Raw genomic sequence first — 13,472 nt, 5'->3', positions numbered from 1 at the left:
CTGCGGTGTCACACGCCTATGGGCTGACGCAGTGGCTAACAGGTGCGGAGGACTTGGCTGTTGGCCAGCCAGCACAGGGACCAGAAAATACAGAGAAGAAGAAGTGAAACGTCTCACAAGCTGGAAACCAGACAGTGAATTCAACCTCCAGATGAATCAGAATGAAGCTTATGGATGACAAACATTTTGTCCAAGTAATTCTGACCAGGTTCTGGCCTAAGACAATGCCTTTTATTTTTTCTTCAAGATTGGCACCTGAGCTAACAACTGTTGCCAATCTTTTTTTTTTCCTGCTTTTTTTATCCCCAAATCCCCCCAGTATGTAGTTGTATATTTTTTAGTTGTGGGTCCTTCTAGCTGTGGCATGTGGGATGCCGCCTCAACATGGCCTGACGAGTGGTGCCATGTCTGCGCCCAGGATCCGAACCCGCAAAACCCTGGGCCCCCAAAGCAGAGCGTGTGAACTTAACCTCTCAGCCATGGGGCAGGCCCCAATGCATTTTAACTATCGAACATACAGGTTACAAAAAAAATAATAACTATAGTAGAATTATATATGAGTTTACTGTTGTATGCCCATTTCAAAATCATAGATAAAGCATCAGTTGGAGTGTACTGGGTTTTGTTTTTAAATCCATTCCCCTCGGAAGTGAGGGATAAAGTGCAACCTGGAGAAATGGCCATCGTGACCGTGACTCGTGTTTACGGTGAGGTGTTGGGAGGAATGAAGATTAGCAGGCAGTCTCAGCCTGCCCTTTGCTCTCTAAGGCTTGCCTTTAGCCCAAAGCTAAACATCTGGTCTGAATCAGGTGTAAGGGGGCCTACTTACATTACAGGTGATTGGGTAGCTTTGTTTGGTTACAGTTTGGTATTTATATAGGTTTATTTTAACAGCTGAGGAATCAGAGGAAAAGATTGAGGCTGGGATTGGGGAAAGAAAAGCAGTTTAATTCAATTTTGGTTAACTCCAGCATTATTTCCCCTGTTATGGTTTCTCTTTTAGAGAGAATGATAGAAATTCAGGAACTTTCTCCACCTGTAATACCACAGAGAAGTTGCTCTTCTGGTCTGAAAACACTAGACTTCGTTTAGGAGGACCTGTAGTACGGTGATGTTTCTTTGTTTTGTTTTAAATGAGCTGAAGCACTGACGGCTCTTTTTAAAAATCGTTCTCCAAAAGTAGAGTGAACTAGAGAAATCTAGTGTTGGTCAGGAAATGAGGACGATGAAATGACTTGCAAAGAAGACAGATGAAGTAAAGACTCCAGTAAGTTTTGTGCATGTTTCCCAATTTTTGATTAATAATGTTCTTACAGAAAAAAAAAGAATAAGGATGATGGATATTAAAATACACCTGAGAAAGATAATGATATAAAACAGAACCAGGAATGAAGCAAATATAAGACGGAAACCACAAAGATGTGACATTTGCACCAAGTGAGCCAAATATTTGGCTCTAAACTAACGTGAAATGGGAAGCCCACCCGGTGAAGTGATCTGACTCGATGTGGTCTCGGCACAGGTCAAGCTTCCTGCAGGCTCAGCAGGCAAGCCTCCGTAAACCTTAAACAGACAGAAGCTCTGTTCTCGCGCACACATCCATTTCTTTGTGGTCCTCAAACATCTGCCCTAAGACCCCTGGGATGGCTTGGCAAGAATTACATAAGTCTCGAGTTCTCTCCCGAATGATACCAGTTGAGCTTTGAAGAGAAACAGCAACTGTGGGCCAACTGTGTTGCAAGGGTCTGCAGGCCCCAAGTCAAAGGTTGTTCCCGCCATCCCCTATTTTGTGACACGAGCCTGTTTTCAATTGTCTTACTCAATTTCACATGTCCAAACCCTGTAGATATTTGAGTTTATGACCTAGATGGCCTCTTTTTGGTGGTCACAGACAAGCCGCCCCAGCCCAAAGTGGTCTTGCCCCTTTATTTCTTGAATTCCATCAGTATTAATTTCCAAACCCCTTCCTTGGACTTTCAAATATGCCCTGTTGCTAGTTACTCCTCCGTAGGGGTTGGAGCCTCATTTAGAAGGCGAATGCCTCCCACTGGTGGGGGCTCTCGGCTTTCTCTCACTAGGCTCTGCCCTTGGCTGGCATTTGGGTCACAGTGACTGATGGGTGGAGCCATGGAAAGGAGAGACCGGCCCCTGGTCAGCAGGCATGGAAGCACCCCTGGGTTGGGGAGTTTGGAAGACAGGCCCAGTGCCAGCCCATCCAGCTTGTGCCGGGTGGAGAAAGCAGCTCCCTCAGACAGTCTGGGTCACGCTGCCCAACACCTGGCAGAGACCCAGCCTTCGAGGCTTGGCCGCATTTGGCCTCAGATCAGGAGGATGCTCACATAGCAGGTCCGCCCAGTTTCTCCCCCAGGGCCTGCTGCCCAGAGGACTTTGCAGAAGTGCTAGCTGAGGCCGCAGTCCCAAGAAAGACCTGGGTGGTTGCTGGCTTGGCCACTTAACAGCACGTAAGTTTGGGGGTTTGATCTAAAAAATGCTGTAATGATGCCTCCCCCCAGTGAGCAGTGTTCAGTTTTTATTTCACATCTGCACAGTGTCAGGTACATGGCAGACATTCGACATCCAGTATACCCGTGGTTGAGCACTGGCCGTGAGCTCATTGCTGTTCCCAGGGGTTCCCAACAACTCTGAAGTATTATTATCCCCATTTTATAGCTGTGGAGGTTCAGAGAGACCAACTCACTCCTCAAGGTCATACAGCTAAGAAATGACATCCAGGATTTAAATTCTGGTTACGCCTCCAGAGCCCTGTTTCCGTAATGGCCGTGGATGGGCACTGTGCTTAGGAGAGGCGCTCAGTCAACACCAGACTCCTGTTAGTCCCTGCCTGTGTCTGCCAATCCCGTGGGGTCAGCCTTGATGTCAGGCTTAACCTTTCCCAACACACCCCGCCTTTCACTGAATAGTGGAAAAAACGAACATAGAAGGAATGACTCCAAATATAACTTGGCGACTGAAGCCCACACAGACAAGAAAATGACTGTTGGGCTGTGTCCTTTGCCCTCTGCCTGGGGAAATTACACCGGACGGACGTTGTTTGGTTTTTTCCTCCACGCTGCTCTCCTTAGGAACTTATCTCAAACAAATCACTTTTATTGCCCATGTGAACCATCCCACTCAGGCCAAAGCAGGAAGCAGCAGAGCGGGTCCTGGAGGTGAGAAAGTCAGCTGACCTCACAGCCGCTGGCTTTAAAAAGATCAACACCACGTCAGGTTACACGCTGCCAAGTCCAGGGGGACCCTGAACCCCTTGTACCAGCTGTGCGGACAAGGTGAGGCTCACTTGCCTGGAGCTGACCCAGTGGGAGTACCAGCCACCCAGGGTGGCCCTGGGCCGGCGTCCTGGAGACTAGACTCGATTGGGTCAAGGAGTTACCCAGGTCAACTGATACAGATGCCACCGAAGGAGCAGGGACAGTCCATAGCCAGGAAGGGTCCAAGTCAGCAATAAAGTTTCAGCTCACTCTCACCGTATGCATGGATTAGAAGTCACACCTCTACCCTTCTGCATTTGAACATCTCTGCCGTGGGGATGGATTGTAGAATTGACGGTGTCTTTAAGTTTTTGTCTTAAGAGGTACACACTGTAACGGGACAGATTATAACCAGTGGCCTCTGGGATTTCATGAAATACAAAGTCAGTGGAATTTATACGTAATTAAAAGGTCAGTGAGATGTTATCAGTGATGTCGGTAGAAGACACCAGAAACAGGTGATAAATGAAGTGTGAGATAAGATGACGCAAGTGAATGCATATAGATCTGAGAGCCCTTCTGGAAAAATGGCTTGACCATGAAATCCAGCCAACGAAAGTCTACTAATTTGAAACATAGCTAAGATTTACAAACATTTGCTATGATCCAGGCACTGTTCTGAGTGCTTAACCTGTATAACTTCATCCCCACAACAACCCCATGAAGCAGATACCGTTATCTCCATTTCGTAAATGAGGAAACTGAGGCAGAGAGGTGTTCACTAACTTGCCAAAAAGCCACCTGATGGTAAATGGTGGAGTCAGGATTCACACCCAGGCTTTCTGACTCCAGGCCCTGGGATAAACATAGCAAAATGCTCAAGGTGCAATTGAGTGCAAAGTTCAACTTTGAGCTTCCTGGCAGGTAGAGCAAAATAGGATCTAAAAAGTAAATACAAGCTCAATAAATATAAAGCTCCACGCATATTTTTAAAGCAATGTCTTCACGACTTTATTGTTTTTAAAGATAAATGCTCAGGATTTTTTAAAGTCAAGCTATGTGGAAAAGCACAAAGACCACAAAAAACTGCATACTGTTTCTTCTCCCAGCAACAACATATGAGATTCCCTTCCTGGTATCTCACTTTGCAAATGAGAGAGAGAGAGGTGGAATGGCCATGTGGAGCTTTCCTGTGGAAAGTGGGTCACTTTGCCTGTTTTCTGGGTACTAAATAAACACTGAGAGGCCATTGATTACACACCTATAAGACCATCAGCTTCAGAGTCAAGAAATACTTGGTTTAAAATCTTAGCTCTAACTACTTCATAGCTGTGTGATCTTGGGCAAGTCCTTAACCTCTCTGACCCTCCTCTTCCTCACCTGTGAAACAGAGGTCACGAGAGTACCTAAGGCCCAGGGTCATCAGGATTAAAAGATCAAGCCCCAAAAGCACGTAGCACAGGGCCTAGCCTAAGGGAGGAAGCTGTTATTATTATGCCTAAAAGATCTCATCCCGCAGCAACAGGGGCCTGGGGCCTTTACGATTTCCCCCGTCCCCCAAAGGGGAACTCAGAGAATATTTTTTAGTGTGTTAGGCAGTTGTTCTAAGTTTTTTTTTCTCCATGAAATAAATGCCAAGGGCCTTAAAAACAGCCACACCCCACTCTGGGCCTCATGTGAGCAGTCAGATGATCAGGGACTGATGGCAGGGAGGCGGAGGAGTGGACAAGAGCGAGCTGGGCCTCCAGCCCCCTAGATGAGAGCCTGGAGCCAGGAGGAGCTGCCTTGCGCTGGAGGCGAAGGCGGGGAGCCTGCGGGCGCTGGGAGGCTGCAGCCCAGGGCAGCTGGAGGGAGGGCTTTGCTGGAACCAGTACTTGGCTAACTCCTCAAGGCGGGCTGTGTGCGGACTGTCAGAGGACACTGTTTACTGCCCCAACTGGGCACAAAATCACCCTCTCGAGCCTGATTCCCACCTCCCACCAGGCAGTGACTGTCCTACCCTGGCTTCCTCAGCATCCTGTGCCTCCCTCTCTTCCAGCACTTGTCATTCATGCACTCATTCATTCGCTCATGAGCGCCTTCATTCATCCATGTGTCATGCCTTCCTTTTTCATTCTTGCATGCATTCATTCATTTGTGCATTCATTCATCGACTCAGCAGCACTTGGGCACTTCCTGCATGCTGGGTGCTGGGGATATCAAGGCACAGTTCCCGCCCTCAAAGAACCCCAGTCTAGGAAGCAGACAAAACAGACCTGCAAACCACCAGACCGCTAAGGAGAAGACAAGCTCACGATTGCTGTAATGGGGCACACGCAGGATCACTAATCACTGCTTTATTTGCTGGGCTTCTCCCAGCAAGCGACAGAGAGCTGGTTGCCAGCAGCGTCTGCAGCCAGACTGCCAGGGGGCCACCCGAGCCCTCTACTCACTAGCTGTGAGACCTTGGGCAGGAACTGAGCCTCTCTGTGCCTCTGTTTCCTCGGCTGTAAAATGGGGATAATAAGAGTTACATTCGCATAGGGTTGCTGTGAGGATTCGAGGATTTAATAATTATACGGCTGGAACAGGGCCTGGCATACGGCATGGTGTAAGCGTTGTTAAGTCTTTTTTCTTTACTGTGCTGTGAGTTCTTGGTATAGCACTGGAGCTCCATACCCACCCCACCCCAAGCTCACAGTGAGGTGCCCCACGGTCCTCACTGGAGAATGGAGGAGTGACTCGGGACCCCAGAGATGAACTAAGGCCAGTGTTGACCATAAGAGTCGCTTGTGGAATTTCTGCAAACGTACCTGCCAGGCTCTTTCCCTGGAGATTCTGAGTCTGAACCACAACCCGCGCTGCACAAACGTAGGTCCCCAGCTGAAAACCGCTGATCTGGTTCGAATGCCTTAATTGTACTGAAGTCCATCAACTCGATCGAGACAAGGTGAAGTTACTAGCGGCCCTGGGCTCGGAAGCAGGTGCTGTTTCCTTTCACTCCTATTGTTGGACCCATTGCCCCAGCAGTCCCCACAGCAAATGGGACCCTCAAAAGAAGGGGGTCTGGGGGTGGGGCACCAGAAACCAGAGAGGATGCTGGGAAACTCCACGCAGGGCGGTGCCACTGTCCTTCCCCCTAGCCCCCCTACCTGGCTGCCTCTTCCAGTTCGAAGCACACTCTATGACCCCTTCTGCAGGTCACACCTCTCCAGGCTCGTTCCTTAGATAGCAGTGCTGCCTGCCCTCAGGGAGAGCAAGGCCTCAGAGGAGAAGGAGCAGCTGCACCGGCCTTTCAATGACTCAAGGATGGATGGGAGCCATCAAGGGGCCAGAAGGGCATTGACAATATTTGTGTGTGTGGCTGGAGCCCCAGACCCAGAGGGCAGGCAGGGCCAGTAGCCTGTTTGTCTCTGATCCAATTGTTACGATTCAGAAAGAGACAGCAGCAGCACTCAGCCTTGTCAAGGAAGGAAGGTTCTAGATGCAATGCTAAGGTGGGAGGGCGAGTGGGCCTTTGCCAGGTTGGTGAGGGAGACAGTAAAGGCGTGAAGGTTTGAAGCAGCTTCTAGGCATTTGAGGGGAACTGGAGCAGGAGAGGCCCAGCACTACAGTGACAGGGCCAGTTCTGCCTGTCGGCTGTGTGACAGCTGAGAAAGAATGTTCCAAAGAGGGCAAGGCAAGAGGCCGGGAGAAGGGAGTGGAGACTATCACTTCATTAATGTTTTCTCCATTTTGCTACCTAGAGTTAGTTATTATCATTTATAATCACCATATGATAGTTCAGAATATTTTGGTTTGTTCAGTGATGATAGTAATAGCTAATATTTATACCCCAACTTCACATATTTTGCCTTCTTCAATTCCTATAACAATCATGTGAGATGGGTCCTTCTCTAATCATCACCCTCATTTTACAGAAGAGGAAATCTAGGCACAGAGAGGTGGTGTCCTTTCTCCAGGTCGCATGGCTAATTGGTGGCAGAGCTGGGACTTGCACTGGGCCGGCTGGCTCTTGGAGCTGTACCTCTAACCACGACACTGTGTCTCTCGGCCCTGCTGGCTCCGGAACATTCGCTGAGGGCCCACTACGAGCCACAGCTTCTGCCAGGCTCCATGCCTGGGAAGAGAACTCCCTTTCCTGTACATAAGGAGCTTTCCATCTGATGAACAACTTCCCACGGCTAGACATTTAAGGTTGCTGTTAAAAATAGCTCCCTGAGGAACCAAGCTTTTGTAACCCCAAAGATGGACTCATGCAGGTCGAAAGTTATACCTTAGCTCTCATGTGTGCTGCCGGATTGCTTTACAAAAGTGTAGCGTGCATTGAGACCGGAAGCAGAAGCACGAGCGTGGTGTGACAATCTCTCCACAATCTCGCCTGCACTGGGTATTGTCTTGCCAAACAAAGGTTTGGTACCCAGCTTACTCAACAGGCAGCTTCTTCCTCCTTGGGGTTCACATCCCTAACCGAGTCCCTGGATGGAGGAAAAAGCTCATGAAAGGTGGATGAAATATTAGGTTATGGAGAGCACAGAGGATCACGCAGGCCTGTGGGTGGGCCGGAGTCAGGGGGTTTAGTGTTTACACTGGGAAGCTTACTATCTTCCCTTTATCTAAACTAAAACTGCTTCCTGAGGCTATGGGATTTCAAGAACAAGACGTACAAGCAGAGAATATATAATCTTGAGCAAAAATGTGCAAGTGGTGAGGGAAAGAAGGAGGACTGGGTGGATGTCACGTTCCCCGCAAAACATGTCACAGATAATAAACATTCCACATCATCATTTGATGACCAGTCTCCCTCTTTCTACCTACCTCCCTTCTCGCACCTGTCTCGTTGCATTGTAACTGTGTACACTTCTGTCTCCGTGACCAGACTGTGAGGCTAGGCCTGAGGGAGGGGACATTTTTCCATCTTGTTTCTCACAGTAGATGGTGACACACAGTGCATGGCATGATGGATGACAGAAGGTTCTCTGAGGATGCTCTTTGAGCTGGTGTGAACCTCCCCCACCCATCTATGATGCTGGTTACTAACACTCGTGTTGCAGAATAATTCTGTGGAAGAAGCACATGCACTAACTTTGGGGGGGAGGGGACCGGCAGGAGGGTGGCAGAGCTCTTTAAAGCCGTGCTGGGATGTGGCAGAGTTGCACAGCGAGCACCCTTGCGCACATAGTACTGGGGAGAAAATGGACCGGGGTTATGTCCTCTATTTCTTTCTTTTCACCCCAGCGTCTGGCTCAGAGCTGAGCGTGCAGAGATGCTCCATGAAACCCAACTGCTTGACTGGCCCACAACACTCATGCGACGCTACCCGAGTGGACCACAGACCCTGCATGATGACAATAAGCAGACGCACTCCAAGCAGAGCGTGCTGGCCCTGTGGCAGTGGAAGTGGCCTGAACAGCATTTGGAGACAAACTGTTTCTCTCTGTCACTGCCTCAAAAGGAGGAAAAGGGGTTTGTTACCTAAACCAGTGGGCAGTGCTGCTAGGCTGGCAAAGAGAGACTTGGCAAGCCTATGGCTGAATGGGTGGTCCCCGATGGCGGGACAGTTGTCAGTTCCGACAGCCAGAGAGTGGTGGAGGTGTCTGATGGCAGATAAGAAGGTGAGGGATGGGGAGAGTCGGGGTGCCAGAAGGACCCCAGAGGCTGTGTGCAAAGGCAGAAGCTTCAGACTGGGGCTGCTTCCTGGCTGCGGGGTGAGGGGCAGGCCAGGGAGCAGGTGGTGAGGGCAGGATAATTGGAGGCCAACATCTGGAACGTCTCTCTGTGGTGGCTCCATGCAGCCTGCCCTGGGCCCCTTGGCTCCTTGCAATCACAGGCCTTTAAAGAGACTGACAGGAGCAGGCATTTCCTTTGCTCTCACAATTCCACTTTTAGAAAGTTATTCCCCAGGGACGTTCCCACAGTGCACCAAGGATGTGCACAGCTACGCTAAATCCAGGGAACTACCTAAATGTCCATCTGAGAGGGCCGGGGTCACTGTGTGGTGGGATGTTAGGAGCCTTTACAAGAAGGAGATAAAACTGTAGGAAGAGAACAGGGCAAGTTCTTGAATGTTATGCTCAATTTTATTTATTTACTTACGTCTGTATGTATTTATTTATCCATCTATTTCTTGTTAAGAAAGCCTGGAAGAATTTCTACCAAGCTGTTAGCGGGGAGATGGGAGCTGGCAGAGAACTGGACTTCCATTTGGATTTATTTGATACACATCTGTACTGTTTGGACATTCTACAGCAAACATTTACAAAATAATAATAAAAAAAATTTTAAAGACAGATTGACCCCTACAAAGCTCTGAAGGAGTCGTCCGAGCAAAGGCACGGTGCCCCTGCTGTCCCAGGGACTCTGGCCACATCCTGTAAAGCGGGGCCATTGGGAGGCCAGAGTTAATCCCCTCTGCTGCATTTCCTGGCAAGTCATTGATTGATCAATCAATTGATTTTTTTCGGTGAGGAAGATTGACCCTAAGTTAACACGTGTTGCCATTCTTCCTCTTTTTGCTTGAGGAAGACTGTCGCTGAGCTAACATCTGTGGCCATCTTCCTCTATTTTACGTGGGATGCGGCAGCATGGCCGGATGAGCGGTGTGCAGGTCTGCGCTGAGGAAGCGGAGCGCGAGAACTTAACTGCTACGCCACCCGGGCTGGCCCCTCCCCGCAAGTCATTTAGCCCTTCTGAGCATCACCGTGTCCATCCATACCGCAGGTGGAGCCGTCTCTGGTGCTCCAGGGCCGCTGGGAAGCCGGTGCGGGGTGCAAGGGGTGGGTAAACTGTTAGCAAAGTAAGAGAGGGCCTGCAGCAGCCCAGCTCCACGGCCACCGCCATGTGGCTTCAGCATCAGACTCAACCTCGAGCGGGGTGGGAGAGGAAAGAGGAAGGAAAGAGGAGAGGAATAGCTAGTTTCTTCTGCGCTCAGCCCCTCCTCCATCTGACTCCCTCGCTGACCTCCTAGCACAGAAGGTTTCCGTGCCCCTCGGCACCCCCCCGCTCCCCCCAGCCGGCTTCCTTCCCTGCGGCTTCCGCCTCCTCGAGAGAGAGAGAGAGGCCCCTCCTTCCTGGGTCTCCCCAGACAGCTCCAGCTGCACAAACACGGCCTGTACAGGCTGTTCCCGGCTTTGCTGAGGTCCAGCAGCTCACAACTTTGGACCTGGGCCAAGAATGTCCTCTTTATCAGCAAAAAGTGAGAATTTGGGAGAGAAAAAGAAATGCAGTCCTCAGACATCCCAGGGCAGAGTCAGAAGGGGAGAGGGGACTGGATGGGCTTGGGGAGGCGTGGGAAGCGTGTGGCCACGGCGGGCTGTGCTACACATGCGGGCCCCAGGCCCAATGAGCAGCATGTGGGGGGTGGGGGAGGAGGGGATGGAGGAGGGGGTGTCAGAGTGAGGACCACGTGGTGGAGCCAGTCCAAGAGGTGGGCAGGGGTAGATGCCAGGGGAATCCGATGCTAGGATGAGGTGTTCCAATTTGGGCAGCTGAACTTCAGATGCGACAGGGACACCAGTGATTTGGGGACCTGCCCAGGCAAGCGCTGAAATTACACCTCTGAACTCATGTGGCTGGCACTTTAGGAGTTCACTGGAAACTGGCTGTCGGAGTGTCTCCTGACCTGCCTGGCACTTAGTAGGGACTCCTCAGCTATTTGTCACATGAAGGAGCCAGGGAGTAAATTGAGATGCCCTTGCCACTCCCCTCCTGCCAATGGCCACTGCTGCTAAACAGCGAACTAGGCCACCAGTCTGATCCCGCTTTCCTGCCGGCAGGCCGGACAAGCCCGACGAGCAGCAGATGCATCCAGAGCTGGAATCCGGGGTGACTCCCGGGCGCCGGCCCTGCGGCCCCCACTCCCGCGCATCTCTGCAGGCCATTGGCTCGGCGGCCATTTCTGACATTTGCCTCGGCTCTGACTCATCCCCGGAGGAGAAGAAAGGGGCCTTTGTGGTCTCCCCGAGCTGGCACCGCCGCCCCGGCCCGAGGCTGGTGCGTCCCCTGGGCAGCACCGCCCCCCGGTGGCCGCAGCGCCCTGGTCGGGAGGCGGCCCCGGAGGCGGCGGCCCAGCTCCCAGCGGCTGGCTGTGCGATCCATCCGAAGGCCGGCTCCGCGAAGCCCGTGGTCCGCACTGTAGACAGGGGGAGGAATCACCTCCCTGAGGGGCCGTGGGCTTCGCCCTGGGTAAAGCCTCAACAAAAGATGAAATTGTTTCTCCAGCGCCCTGGCAAAGGGCAGCTCGGCCGGCGTCCCAGACCCCTGCTCCTGGGGAGGCCTCGCACAGACAGGGCCAGCAGCCCCTGCCGGCCCCCCAGCCACCACTGGAAAAAAGGGGAATGTCATTTCCGTTGAAAGGGGGGGTTATGTTCCTGCTTTCCTCATTCCCAAGACCAAGTGTCTGCTGCATTTTAAAAATAGATGGAACTTCTGCCCTTCTCCTTTTGTGAGTTGCCTTTCATATCTTCGATTTCTCTATTTTCTATTTTTTCTGTTATTGATTTTTAGAAGCTCTTAAAAATGTCTGTCATGTGTTGCAAATATTTTTCTAAGCTTAGAATTTACCTCTTGATTTTATTTTTGGTGTTTTTGACACATACACTTCACATTTTTATGTGGTCTGAGCTTTTGATGTTTTCTTTTATTCTTTCTCTCTTTGCTTTTTGCTTACAGGACTCTTCCCATCTGAATACCAGACAAAGGTTTCCCTAATCTTCTTCTAGATCACTATTTTGTCTTTTTTCTCGTCCTGCTGCTCTTCCTCCTCCCCCTCCTTCTCCTCCTCCTTCATGTAGCTTTCGAAGCATCTGGAATTTATTTTGATATAAGGTGTGAGATAAAGATCTAAATATATATTTTTTCCAGGTAGTTAGCCAACTTCCCAAATCCCATCATTCAGCCTTTCTGTCTTCGTAGAGTATTTCCCCACTCATTGGAAATACCACCTCAATAATAGACCAAATGCTTGGGCCTGTCTCTGGCCAGGACCCTGACCTTAGACACCGAGTCCAAGGGTATGGACTTCCCTTTTCAAAAAAACGTATCAGACCACTGATCATGGATATAGGATATCGTCACATGGTTCTTTAAGGTCCAGCTAAAAATGCCATCTTGAGGGAACATCTGCACATGAAAACTGGGTGGAGAACAGTTCATTTGAAAGGGCACGAACATTTTAAATTCCAGAATGGCTGGACTATTTTATATCCCACCACAGAGGGGTGAGCATGCCCTTCCCACTACTCCTGCCAAAGTTGAGTATGATTTATAAAACATGGCCCATCTGAAAGACAAAAAATACCGCTTCATCGTTCTCTCTTAATTTGCAGCTCTTTGACGCTGGGGAGCCCCTTGGCGGGACTGTCGAGCAGGGGAGGTGGCTCTCCCGTGTCCTGTGTGGCTCAGCCTCCTCTGTCTACTCCTTATGGCTAATGTGACCATGGTGTATATTTTTTAATTGAAGAGAAATTCACATAACATACAATTAACCATTTAAAGTGAACAATTCATTGGCATTTAGTATCTTTACAATGTTGTGCAACCATCACCTCTATCTAGTTCCAAAGCATTTCGTCACCCCCAAGGGAGACCTTGTACCCAGTAAGCAATCACTCTCCACTGCTCTCCCTTCACAGCCTGGCAACCACGAATCTGCCTTCTGTCTCTATGGATTTAACTGTTCTGGACATTTCTTATAAATGGAATCATATATTATATGGCCTTTTGTGTCTGGCTTTTTTCACTTAGAATGTCTTTGAAGTTCATCCATGTTATAGCGTGTATTAATACTTCCTTCTTTTTTTTCTTTTTTCTTTTTCTTTTCTTTCTTTCTTTTTTTTTTGCTAAGGAAGATTGGCCCTGAGCTACCATTGGTTGCCAATCTTCCTCTTTTTGCTTAAGGAAGATATGCCCTGAGCTAACAGGCCACTGAAGCAGAGCACACCAAACTTAACTACTAGTCCACAGGGCTGGCCCCCAGTACTTCCTTCCTTTTAATGGCTGAATAATATTCCATTGTATGGATATACTACAATTTGTTTATCCAGTCACTCACTGATGGATTTTTGGGTTGCTCCCACCTTTTGGCTGTTGTGAATAGTGCTTCTATGAACATTTGTAGAGACTATGATTTTTATGAATAATTGGGTAGCTATCTGACAAAGTGAGTTTTCCAGTTGGTGAGATTTTTAATATGCAAATTTCATGGTGCCATAAAAGCAAATCACATTTTGATGTACACTTACTGAAATTAATTTTATTGATTTCCAGGAAAGTCTGGGTACCAAA

The sequence above is a fragment of the Equus quagga genome, chromosome 11 (genome assembly GCF_021613505.1).
Source record: "Equus quagga isolate Etosha38 chromosome 11, UCLA_HA_Equagga_1.0, whole genome shotgun sequence".
In the NCBI taxonomy this organism is placed as follows: Eukaryota; Metazoa; Chordata; class Mammalia; order Perissodactyla; family Equidae; genus Equus; species Equus quagga.
This window is presented reverse-complemented; position numbering follows the sequence as displayed.